Raw genomic sequence first — 12,625 nt, forward strand, 5'->3', positions numbered from 1 at the left:
CTTCTAGAATCTTATGTAGGCCATATTGTAGTCATCTGTAATTCTTCCAATTGCTCAAGAGGCAGCATCATGAAGCAACAAGGATCATTGGGCTGGAAGTTAGTGGGACTAACCAGTCATGAGTCTGTCACTTTGTGCAACTCCCTTAACCTCACTGGCTTCAGCTTCTTTATCTGTAGAAGGAGGCTGGCCTAGATTGTGGATTCTTACCTTGGGGTCTATGAGCTTGTTTGTTTTAATATTTGGATAATTCTATTTTGTCATAACTTGTTTCCTTTGTAGTCCTATATGTTTAATTTTGTGCATTCATTATTCTGAAAAGGGGTCCATAGGCTTCACTAAACTGCCAAGGGTCCCATGACACAGAAAAGGTTAAGAATCCTAGGACTAATCCCTTCCAATTCTAAAATTCTGTGATCCTTTTCTCATATATTTTAAGTCACCAAATCCTATTAAACGCTTTCCAAGTCAGCCCTTTGTTCTTTCAACTGCCGACATCTTAGAACTAGCCTTTATCACTTCATATCTGAATGACAATCACTCCTCTCTTTTGCATACTGTTACCAAATGAACTTTCCTAAAACTTCATTCATCATGTTATCCTCCTATTCAATAAGTTAAAATGTTTTTCTTTTAATTGCCTGCCAAAGTCCATTCCACTCTGTGAAGCTCTGAAGGCCCTCCACAGCTTGTCCTCATCACCATCCATCCTATTACTTTCCAACACCTACCCTCTCCTCTAACAAGGATAGTCTTTTTTATACTGTCCTCCACATATTTAACCATCTCCCTGCCTTCAAGCTTTTGCTCACTGTCTCTCCTGCCTAGAAAGCCTTTCTTCATTTGAATATAAAATCCCCTGGCTTTGAAAACCCTCCACTACCAGGTCCCTTCCAATCTTTCCAGTATACATATTTTAATATCCAACAACAATGGCCTCCTTGTTGTCCTCCCCACATAAGTCACTCCATTTGGGGATGCCATTCCTTTTCACTGGCTTTCTTGCCTGGAATATTATTTCTCCTCTTGTCTGCCTCCTCCTTCGATAGGTCTTCATTACCTTCTACAGGAGGTCTTTCCTGCTGGTCCCTCCCATTCCCACTGCTGGTGCCATTTTCTCATACCACTTCCCATTTACATTTTCTATATTACGTATATGCATAGCTATTTGCATTTTGCTTCCCCCATCTGAATGTGAGTCCCTTGAAAACAGGGGCTGTGTCTTTGCCTTTCTTAACAACCCTGGCACTTATAAGACACAATGCCTGGCACATCATAAGCGCTTGTTGACTGGCAACACCAGCCTATTTCAAATCTCACATCTTCTAGCATGCCTTCCCTAAATACTCCAGCCTAACATAATCTCTTCTTTCTCTGAGCTCTTATAACGCATATTATATGTACCTAAATATAGCTATGTAATTATATACACACACCTTATAATCATCTTGTGTATGCTTTTTGTTGTTGGTTTGGGGGGGAGCTCAGGGATAGACTCTCTACCATGCAGATCAGCAACTGTTCTGCAACTGACAGTCTTTAGAGTCAGTCCCAGAGAGTTGCCAAGGGGGCACTGAGGGATTAAATGACTTGCCAAGGGTGGTACAAGTAGTATGTTTCCTATCATTCCACTGAAACTGCTTCCTCCAAAGTTACCAGTGATCACTTAGCTGCCAAACCAATGGTCTTTCCTCAGTCCTCAGTCTCCTTGACCTCTCTTCAGCCTTCAACACAGCTGATCACTCTCTCTTCTCTCTAGGTTTTTGGGACACCACTCTCTCCTGGCTCTCCTCCTACCTATCTGACCACTCCTCTGCTTCTTTTGCTGGATTCTCTTCCAGATCAGACTCTCTAACTATAGGTGTCCCTAGGGGTTCTTTCCTGGGCCCCCTTCTCTTCTCCCTCTATACTACTTCACTTAATGATCTCCTTAGCTTTAATGGATTTTATTACCATGTCTGCTGATGATTCTCAGACCTACCTATCCTACCCCAATCTTTCTGCTGACCTCCAATCTCTCCTATGCAAATGCCTTTCAAATATCTCAAAGTGATATTCAGTAGAAACCTTAAGGGGAAGCAAGGGTAGCACAACGGAGAGGGTGCCAAGGCCTAAGTCAGAAAGACTCATCTTCCTCGAATTCAAATCTGGCCTCAGAAACTTACTAGATGTGTGACTCTGGCCCACTCACTCAACCCTGTTTGCTTCAGTTTCCTTATCTGTAAAAAAAAAGCTGGAGAAGGAAATAGCAAAACATTCTAGTATCTTTGCTAAGAAAACCCCAAATGGGGTCAACAAAGAGTCAGGCATAACTGAACCACAACAAACACCTTAAACTCAATATGTCCAAAATAGAGCTCATTATCTTTCCCCCTAAACTCAGCCTCCACTTTTTACCTTCCCTATTACTATAGATGTGAACATCATCTTCCTAAAGGATTTTCCTAAAACACGTGTCCAATCATGTTACTTGCCTACTTAATAAACTCCAGTGACTTCCTATTTCCTTCAGGGAAAAATAGAAAATGTTCCATTTATCATTCAGACCCCTTCCTAACCCAGCTCCTTCCTACCTGTCTGGTCTTCTTACACCTTACTCCCAATACATATTCTTCCATCCAGTGATCCTGGTCTCCTGGCTCTTCCACAAATAGGGCACTCCATCTCTCAACTCCAGGCATTATCCCTGTTTGTCTCCCATACCTGGCATGATCTCCCTTTTCCATGCTTCCTTGAAATCCCATTAAAAGTCCCACCTTCTACAGGAAGTCTTTTTCAACTCCTCTTAGTTCCAGTGCCTTTCCTCTATTAATTATTGTCTATTTATCCTGTATACAGCTTGTTTTGTTTATATTTGTTCGCATGTTGTTTTCCTCATTAGATTATAAACTCCCTAAGGGCAGGGACTGTCTTTTGCCTCTTTTTGTATACCCACAACTTAGTACAGTGCCTGACACACAGGAGGCATTTAATAAATATTTAATGATTGATGTATCAAAGGAACCAACTCTTTCTTCAACCCAAACATAGCCACGTATCACTTAAATCAAAGTCATCACTCTACAGTGTGCTCCAATTTCTTGTTTTTCCTCTTTTCCTGTCTCTCCAGCCCTACCTACTATAAACTCAGGACGGTCAGGAAGACCTGAATTTGGCCTCAAACACTTACTAGCTATGTGACCTAGGACAAGTCACTAAGCCTCAGTTTGCTTCAGTCCTCCTTCCTAAAATGGGGATAATAAAAATACCTTCTTTCCACAGTTGTTGTAAGGATCAAATAGGATTATACTTGTAAACTGCTTGGCACAGTGCCTGGCATATAGTAGCACTATGTAGTTTTGTTGTTATTCAGTCGTTTCAGTGATGTACAACTCTTTATGATCCCATTTGGGATTTTCTTGGTCAAGATACTGGAATTGTTTGCCACTTCCTTCTCTAGCTCATTTTATAGATGAACGAAGGCAAACGAGGTTAAGTGACTGGTCCAGGGTCACAGAGTTAGTACATTTCTGAGGCTAGAATTGAACTTAAGAAGATAAGTCTTCTTAACTTCAAGCCTAGCACTCCATCCACTATGCCACCTAGCTGCCCATATAAATGTAAGTTGTCATTATTAAAAAGTTTGAAACTTTTGCTAAATAGCACACACAAGCCCCAGGGAGTACAACTTTCAAATGTGAAAGAAGGGGATTGTTGTCTATATCTATAATAATTTCTATATCTTATCTAAAGTAGATACATTCCTTATCCCAAATATGATAGCAGGTGGTCAATAAATCCTAATTTATTGATTATATGGGTTGTAAAAATCTTTCTCTGGAGTATTTTATCTGACATATTACCAGCCTGCTGGAAAAGGAACCAGATGACCTTCTCTACACATTGTGTGCCCACCCTATGGGGCCTATATCCTAACTTCTAGTCACTACTATACCACCTTGCTTCCTTCTGACTACAGGGAAGGGGAAAGGGAATACAAATTTATTAAGTCTCTACTATATGCCAGACCCTGTGCTAAATGCTTTATTAAATAGTATTATCTCATTTGATCCTCAGTTGAGGAAACTGAGGCAGACAAAGCTGAAGTGAGTTGGCCATGGTAATATCACTGGTAAATGTCTGAAGCAGAATCTGAACTCAGGTCTTCTTGACTCCAGACCCAGTGCATATCTACTTTGTCACCTACCTGTCAATAATTCTCTAGATGCTCAACAGTTTTTTAACTCCTTTTATTTCAGATCTGTCATCACAGAATATCAAAGTAAATTTCATGTTGTTCCCTCCTGGTCATTACAGATCTCCTCTGTAACACAGATTAAAGGTTACTAGAGTACAAAAGGTATTTTACAAGGATAACATATTTCATTAGGAAAAAGAATGAGAATTCACTTCTATTCAGTCAAAATCTAGTATTTCTAGTTGATGGGCTATAGATAGCCACAAAGCTAATGTATGTCACCTCTGTTATCCTTCTTGAGAGTTAGTTTGAAAAAAATTACTAACCTTTCATTGAATCAATAAATCAACAAACATTTGTTAAGTGACTGTTATGTGCAAAGCACTATATTCAGTTCTGCCACTAGAAAGAGAAAATGAAACAGTCCCTACCCTGGAGGATCATTCTATAGTTAGTAGAAATCACCATGTACTAATAAACATACATATAAAATAAGTGTGAACAAAATAAATTCAAGGCGATTGTTTAAAAGGGAGCCATTAGTAACTCAGGAACATCAGGAAAATCCTTAAGTAGAAGGTGAAATTTGGACTGAGCTTTTTCCGTTTTATATACATATATAACTTTATATGTATACTTTTTTATACCCTATGTAGCACTTTTTCCTCATTACATACACCTACAGATACGAATATACTTTTTTAGAAAAATGTTCTAGAGTTATAATCAACCTCCACAAAGTACTACTCTGCTTTTCCGACATGGTATGGAGGTGACCCTAGTTTCTCAAAATGGAATGTAGGTTCTGACAAATGTTAACATGCTAGAAAAGCTTTGAGGAAAATACAGCAAGAGACATTTTTCTTCCCTGAGGACCACTCTTGCTAAACACAGAAATCCTCATCCCCAATATGCTGCCCATTATCTGGTAATTTCTTTAGCCTATGGCAACCCTGGAAACAAATAAAATACAAAATGGCCCTCAGGTCTGTAACAATGAGAGTAGAATGGTAAAAAAAAAAAAGGGGGGGGGGGCACAAAGGGGAATCACAGTCTTTAGGACATGTATAAACATTATCTTAACTGTTGATACTAAAAATGCGAGATCTCTGTGTGTCAAAAAACCCTAAGACAAATGGAAGTTGCAGCTAAATGGGAAAGATAGCTCACAGGTTCTCTTTGAAGAGGCAAATAAGGGAGGAGACAGAGCCAGTCCATGCACATTTATTAAACATTCTATATTTTAGGCACTAGGCTAAGTAAGAGGATTACAAAGGAAGGGAAAAACAGTCCGTGCCTTAGGAGCAGACATTCTATTGGGGAAGACAACATGTAAACAACCGGACACATACAAGATATAAATTGGAAAGACGAGGTCATCTCAGGGGGAAGACACTAGCAGTAGGGAGGCTAGGAAAGGCTTCTTCTCCAAGAAAGTCAGTCAGTCAGTTGGTCAATTAGCATCACTAGTGCTTACTATGCTAGACATTATGCTATAGATTGGGTTTAGAAAGAAAGAAGCTCCCAATCTAGTGGAAGACAGCAAAGGAAGTTGAAAAAGAGGGACAGGGAAAGAGTAAGAAGGGGGAAACAGTTGGGGAGCGGTTTTACAAAAGTCCAGGAGTGCAGACTGGTGGGAAATTATGAGATAGATGCCCTGGTTGTCCTCCTTAAATGGAAGATCTGGAAGCAGTTCTTCACTGTCCACCCTCCAAAGAGGTGATGAGTTTCTGAGGTCATGAGATCTTGCAAGATGATGAGATTCTGGAAGACCTGAGGAAAGCCCAGAAGAGTTCAGTAAGGTGAGACATGATAACTCAGTAGGTGTCAATTGAGCTGAGTCTCCAAGGAAGTCAGGAAAGCCAGGAGGCAGAATTAAAGAGGATTTTAGGTATGGGATACAGCCAGTAAAAAGACAGAGTTAGAAGAAAATATGTCATGTGCAAGGGATAGCAAGAAGGCAGGGGTTGCTGCATCGGAAAGGCAGGAAGGGACCAGGTTGTGAAGGGTTTAAAAAACTAAACAGAGGATTGTATATTTGATATTAGAAGTAAGGGACCTGCTAACGAATAAGGAAAGTACGATAGTCGGACCTGTGCTCTAGGAAAATCACTTTAGTGGCTGAATGGAGGACACATCATGATAGCATTTACCTTTCAGGGTTGTTGTGAGGATCAAATGAAATATTTTGTAAAGCACTTAGTACAGCGCCGGGCACACAAACACTTAATACATTTGTGTCCCCTTTCCCCTTCCTCACAGACAGAAAAGATCAGGGTGGTACGGTGGTGACTAGGAGTCAGGCTACAGAGAAGAGAGGTTGTTAAAGGAAAAATAACAAGGTGTGGCAACAGATTGATTGTGAGGAAGGAGTATGAGAGAGAAAAAAAGAAATGACCAGCAGACTGGATGTGTGGACGGTGAGAAAGCAGTCAAGGTTGACTGAAAAGTTGACTTTAATAAGTAAGTTCAGAAGAGGGAAAGGTCTGGGGAGGGAGGGGAAGAGAATGATTTCTATTACCTGACCAAAGGAAACAAAAAACATCATTTCAGAGGCACTAGGTAATTTTTATTTCAGTACAAATGTTAAACATTCACAAAAAAGATTTCCATGAAGAAAATAATAGTTTATGCACCAACATCTGTTAGAGAAAAGGAGGAAGTGAAAAAAACTCCCACAAAGGACTTGATAGGACCCTCCAACTTTACAACATATCGATTTAACAATTCCACGACTTCAATGCAAAAGGAGTGGGGTGAAAACACTCAGAAATACACAATTCTGAAGCCATAGACAACAATCCAAAGACTTAAGGGACAGCGGTGTGACAGATGGGGAAATGCACTTGCGAGTAAGGAAAACGAGCTTCATATCCTTTCTCAAACATTTCCGAGCTTAAGTGTTGAGCACTTAAACTTTCAATTGCCACCCCACCCCTTTAAAATGGGTATAATCGCAGCCCTTACCTCAAAGAGTTGTTGTGAAGTTCAAATGAAATAACATATATAGTTTAATAACCTCAGCATGCTCTATCAGTGTGACTGTTTACAAGAAGCATGCCGCTATGTTACGAATATCTTCTTTAAGAAGAGGTTAGAGGAGTCTGACATATTTAACAGGAGGATTGTGCTCTAACGGATGCCAGCTCTGGAGAAGAGACTGGGACACTTGCTACTCCCAAAAGCATGATGATATGTAATGAAAGAGTCCTCGTCCCTAAATCCAAGCTCGTGCAGGTATTCTGACAGCTTACTTCATGGGGAAGGAAGAGGAGAATTTCTGGTTGACTGCTAAACCGGAACTGAGAGGCAGAAAAGGCTCCCATGAGGGACTACTTGGGCACTCCAGCCTGCCGTGCTGGTCTACCAGAGGAAGATATGCCATAAGTGACTAGGTGGGGAGGTAATGTGTGACCAGAGAATATAGGTTTGTATTCTTTGCCTCTTTCTATTGGTTCTTTCCTGCTATTGGGTGAAGGAATACTGCAAAAACTCTGACCCTGTGAACTCTGAAAGTCTGATCTAGCACCCAGGGTCCTGGAGCTGGAATCTCTGCCAAAGTTTACTATCAGAGTTTCCAGATGAGGTGCTCCAGGAAGCCTCTGAAATAGGATCTAGAGCAGCAGTAATTGGACTTGATTGGGAAGGGAATGTATCCATCTGCTGTGCCACATTCAAAAATGAACTTGGTGGGGCAAATTTCTGCAGCAGGCAAATTAAATTTGAGTTCTCCTTCCCCAAGGACTGATATGACAACGAGAAGAGAGTGTGCCTTCAGTCTGAGGGAAAACGTTTGTATTTCTGTTCTTGCTACATTTTCTTAGTAAATATTTCTTTGAAAAAGTTACTCGATATTAATTGGTTAAATGAAACTGGGGACCAATAAATGGTTAATGATATTGGGAAAATATTCTCTCATACTCACATTGGAACGCTGGTTTTATTTGACAGCACTAGAGAAAGACCACCCAACACTTCCAGAGCTTCCCTAGAGCCTTGAGAGAGATACAAAGCCGTATTTTGGAGAAACCCAACTCACGAGTATGAGAGTGATTTGGTAGAAGACCGCCAGAACTTATAAGCTACAGATGGGAAATATCAAATAACATTACAAAAAGTTCAACATATTCGAATAAACAGGAAATGGTTGGTTACTGATACTGAGGGTCATTTCTGTATCAGCTGCTAAGGTATAGTTAAGCCAACACCTTTTTACAACAAAAAATTAAAACTAACACCTAGTTAAAAGCAAGAATAAGAAAATGAAAAGATAAAGCACTCAGCGGAGGCAACCTCAACCTGCTCCATTTAAATAAGCTAATGATGGCAATAAATAAGAAATGACAAAAGGGTCAGAATCAACACAGAACATCATTTCCTAAGGAAGCTTAACTGATGTAAATCAATAGGCACAATGAGGAAACCATGAATCTTTAAGCCACCTCAGCCAGGAAACACATTTGATGTACTTGCCAAGATGATATTATGGCAGCCAAGGGCAACACTTGTTGAAAATATAAATCAATTTGTAAAATTTTACAAAGGAAAATAATGAGCAATATTGCTTCATAAAATAGTGAAGCACAATAAAGGAAAAAAATAAGTTTACTGAAAGCTTAATGAGAGACCCAACTAACGTAGCCCATCCTAAAGATATCTAAAGATGAACTGGAAGAAAGGTCATTAACGGAAAATGCAAAAGAATTGTAGCTAATTTCAGTTGTTTTTCAGTCATGCTTATGCTTGACTTCATGATTCCATCTGAGGTTTCCTTGGCAAAGATACAAGAATGGTTAGCCATTTCCTTCTCCAGTTCATTTTATAGATGAGGAAACTGAGGTAAACAGTGTTAAGTAACTTGCCTGGGATCACATAGCTAATAGGTGTCTGAGGCTGGATGAGAACTCATGAAAATGAGTCTTCCTGACTCCACTGTTCCACCTAGCTGCCAACTAATTCAATAATAAACTCCTTTAAAAAATTACTATCAGAAGATATAGCATATTTGAACAACAACATCGCATTCTCTCATATGCTACATGAAAAAATAGAAATGACACTAAAAAAGAAACAAAAATAGGAAAAGCAACTCGATTAGACTTTGGAAGGAAGGTCCTTGCCTCTCTCTGACTCAGTTTCCTCAACTGTAAAATGGAGATAATAACAACTTCAGGATTGTTGTGAAAATCAAGTGAGATAATTTTTGTAAAGCACTTAGCACAGTGCCTGAAACTGCTTAATAAATACTCATTTCCTTCCTTCTCCATTGTTACTTCTAGACTCTTCCTATATCACCATTACCTCTATTCATTTGAGGTTCATTCAATCCATATTTATAACCCAACCAAGATTCTGGTGATTATTATCTTTAGCTTTCAGTACACATCTCTTCCATCCTTAATGAGTTCAGTCTCTGATTCACAGGGCTTCAATATAATATATATTATATATATATGTATATATATAATTATATATGTGTATAATGTATATATGATATATACATATATTTTAGAGAGTTACTCCTTTAAACACTCCTTCCTTCAACTTCCTCAAGTTATTTATTTTCCATGACTCCTCAGGTACATACAGAGATGATCATACCCTTGATATTCCTAGCACCCACAAATATTCCAATTCAATGTTCAGGAACTCTGAAATTCATTTATCTGATCATAATCTGTTGTCATGCCCATTTTCCTTCTTCTGTACAACACTACTCTTAAATTCTTTCCCTAATTATCACCCTTGTACTGGCTACACTTTCCCCTCTCCATCTTGACCCTTCAGTGAAGTAATTCAGCTCTATACCACTCTCTTCTCAATTTCCTTATCTCCTTATATTATTGTCAATATTTTCCCATCCCAGCCTTGAACTACTTCCACCATCTGCTGCCTTTCATCTTGTTCATACAGTGCTGAACAAAGCTGGAGAAAATCATGAAACCAAGCTAACTGGATCCATTACACATTTATGTTACATAATCTCAACTAGGCTCTTATCACAGCACGGCAATCCTCTTAATACCTCTCTAATCAACTCACTATCTCACCACAATGATTTTTCCTTTTTATTCCTCCTCAAACCTTCCATGGCTCCCCTTCCTTCCACCTTCTTAGCTAAGAACGTCACCTGATATTTCACTGAAAAAAAAGAATTCCTCATTCAATGAGAATTCCTTCTCCCTTTCTTCCTCATCTCACATCACTCTGAAACATCCTCTTCTCCTATCTTCTCCTATCACCCTCACCCTCTCACTAATCTTCAATTTCTCCCTGTCTACTACTACCTTACTGCCTACAAATGTACCTATATCTTCCCCATCCTCAAAAAAACTTTCACTTTATCTGTGAATTATCATATCTGTGCTAATGATTCTCTGACCTTATCAAGTTCTAACTTCTCTGATGACCTCTAGTTTCACATCTCCAACTGCCTACTTGACATCTCAAACTGGATATCCCACAGATGTCTTAAACTCATCATATCCAAAACTGAACTTATCATCATGCTCCCCAAATTCACCTCTCTTCTTTAATTCTCTATCACTGTCAAGAGAACCATGATCCTCCCAGTTACTCAGACTAGCAAGTCGGGCATGATCCTCAATTCCTTATTCTCACTTCTACATCCAATCTATTGCCAAGTCCTGCTGATACAGTGTTTCCTGAGTATGCCCACTCTCTCTTCTGATGTTGCCACCATGCTGGTATAATCCCTCACCTCACACTTGGGCTATTCCTATAGCCTGCTATTGATGTCCCTACATCAAGTCTCTCCCTACTCCAGCCCATCTTCCACTCAGCTATCAATGTGATCTAGTATAAGTCCTACCAGTGGGCACCCAGCCCTCCATGCACCCAATTCAATCAACTCTAGAGATTCTGTCTAATCCCCAGTTTGGATTATAAAGGCCTTCAAAATCTGACCCCTTCTTACCTTCTAGTCTACTTTCTCCTTAATTCCCACTAAGTACTTTACAATCCAGTGCCACCAGCATCATTAATATTTCTCATCTTTCCAAGAGGCTCCATTCCTGACTCCAAATTTTCATTGGCTATCTCCTATAGCTGGGATTCTCTCCCTCCTTATCTCTGCCTTCTGGCTTCCCTGGTTTCCTTCAAGTCTCACCTAAAATCCCTTGTTTTACAAGAAGTCTTTCTGATTCCCTATTAATGGTAGTGCCTTCCCCATGAGATTATCTCCAATTGTGTGTGTAGAAAGATAGATAGATAAACAGATAGATGGCACTTAGTACAATGCTTGGCACAGAGCAGACACTTAATAAGTACTTATTAATTTGACTTTTGGAGGGCAGCTAGGTGGATAAAGTACCAGACCTGAAGTCAGGAATACTCATCATTTTTCTGAGTTCAAATCTGGCCTCAGATGCTTACTAGCTATGTGACCCAAAGTGGTTTTCTCATCTGCAAAATGAACTAGAGCAGGAAATGGGTAACACTAGTATCTTTGCCAAGAAAATCTCAAATGGAATCATGAAGAGTCAGACATGACAGAATAAGAACAATAAATTTGACTTGCATCTCATGGATACGGAACCTACAACCTCAAAGTCACATGTGGCCCTCTAGATCCTCAAGTATGGCCCTTTGACTGTGAAGTTCAGGTTCCATCAAAGGGCCACAATTGAGGACCTAGAAGGTCACATGTGTCCTCAAAGTCACAGGTTCCCCACCCCTGGTCTTGACTATACACAGAGGAGGTTTTTATTAGAGTAATGTAATTTTTAGTGTTACACAATAATGACCTCAAGATGTCTGAAAGAAAGGAGGGTACTAAATGCTTGGAACAAAATCAGACATTATTATTACAGCTCCCAAAATAGCAAACAAGAAAATTTCAATTGCTCTTGACCCACATATTTCCTTTTCCATTTCTACAAATTTTTTATGAGTAATTTACATACTCCTGAAAGTTATCCTTAATTAACATGTGAGAAGGAAATAGGCAGGGTTTCATCAAAAATATTCTAAAGTAGTCTACATCTTTATAGGCACTCAACTGACTGAAAGCTGCAGAGAATGCAAGAACTTATTGGGGTTTTTTTATTATTTAATATTTTTAATATTATTTAATATTTAATATGTATAATGTATTTATAATATCAAATATTTAATATTATTTAATATTTTTAAAAATCATTTAATTCAGCAAAACAACACCTTAAAAGCTTTCCTCTAAAACTCTCTCTTATCCACATGTCAAAATCACACAAAGACCTTTGAAAGTTATAAAAAGAGAGAATTTTGTTCTGGGACGATCAGATTATTTTTCTTTAATTGTAAAACAAGTACAAAATAATACCATCTCATGGAGTTAGCGTAAGGATCAAATGAAAAACAATGTATATGAAACATTCTGCAAGCCTTAAAGTACCACAGAAGTGCTACATTATTATTTTATTACTTCTCTCAAATGAGGCACTAAAA

General features: G+C 39.0%; 1 protein-coding gene across 4 annotated transcripts in view; it reads right to left on the reverse strand.

Moving 5' to 3' along the window:
• Window positions 1-12,625, reverse strand: part of SMAD9 (SMAD family member 9) — a 106,013-nt gene that overhangs the window by 36,368 nt on the left and 57,020 nt on the right. Inside the window, exon 1 of one of the 4 annotated variants that reach the window (XM_072610347.1) lies at window positions 1-12,625. This exon is cut by the window's right edge and continues 30,334 nt beyond it. The exons of the other annotated variants lie outside the window; for them this stretch is intronic. The gene's annotated coding sequence lies outside the window, so the exon portion shown is untranslated. 4 annotated transcript variants of the gene reach the window in all.

Source organism: Notamacropus eugenii, chromosome 5 (genome assembly GCF_028372415.1).
Source record: "Notamacropus eugenii isolate mMacEug1 chromosome 5, mMacEug1.pri_v2, whole genome shotgun sequence".
Taxonomy (NCBI): domain Eukaryota; kingdom Metazoa; phylum Chordata; class Mammalia; order Diprotodontia; family Macropodidae; genus Notamacropus; species Notamacropus eugenii.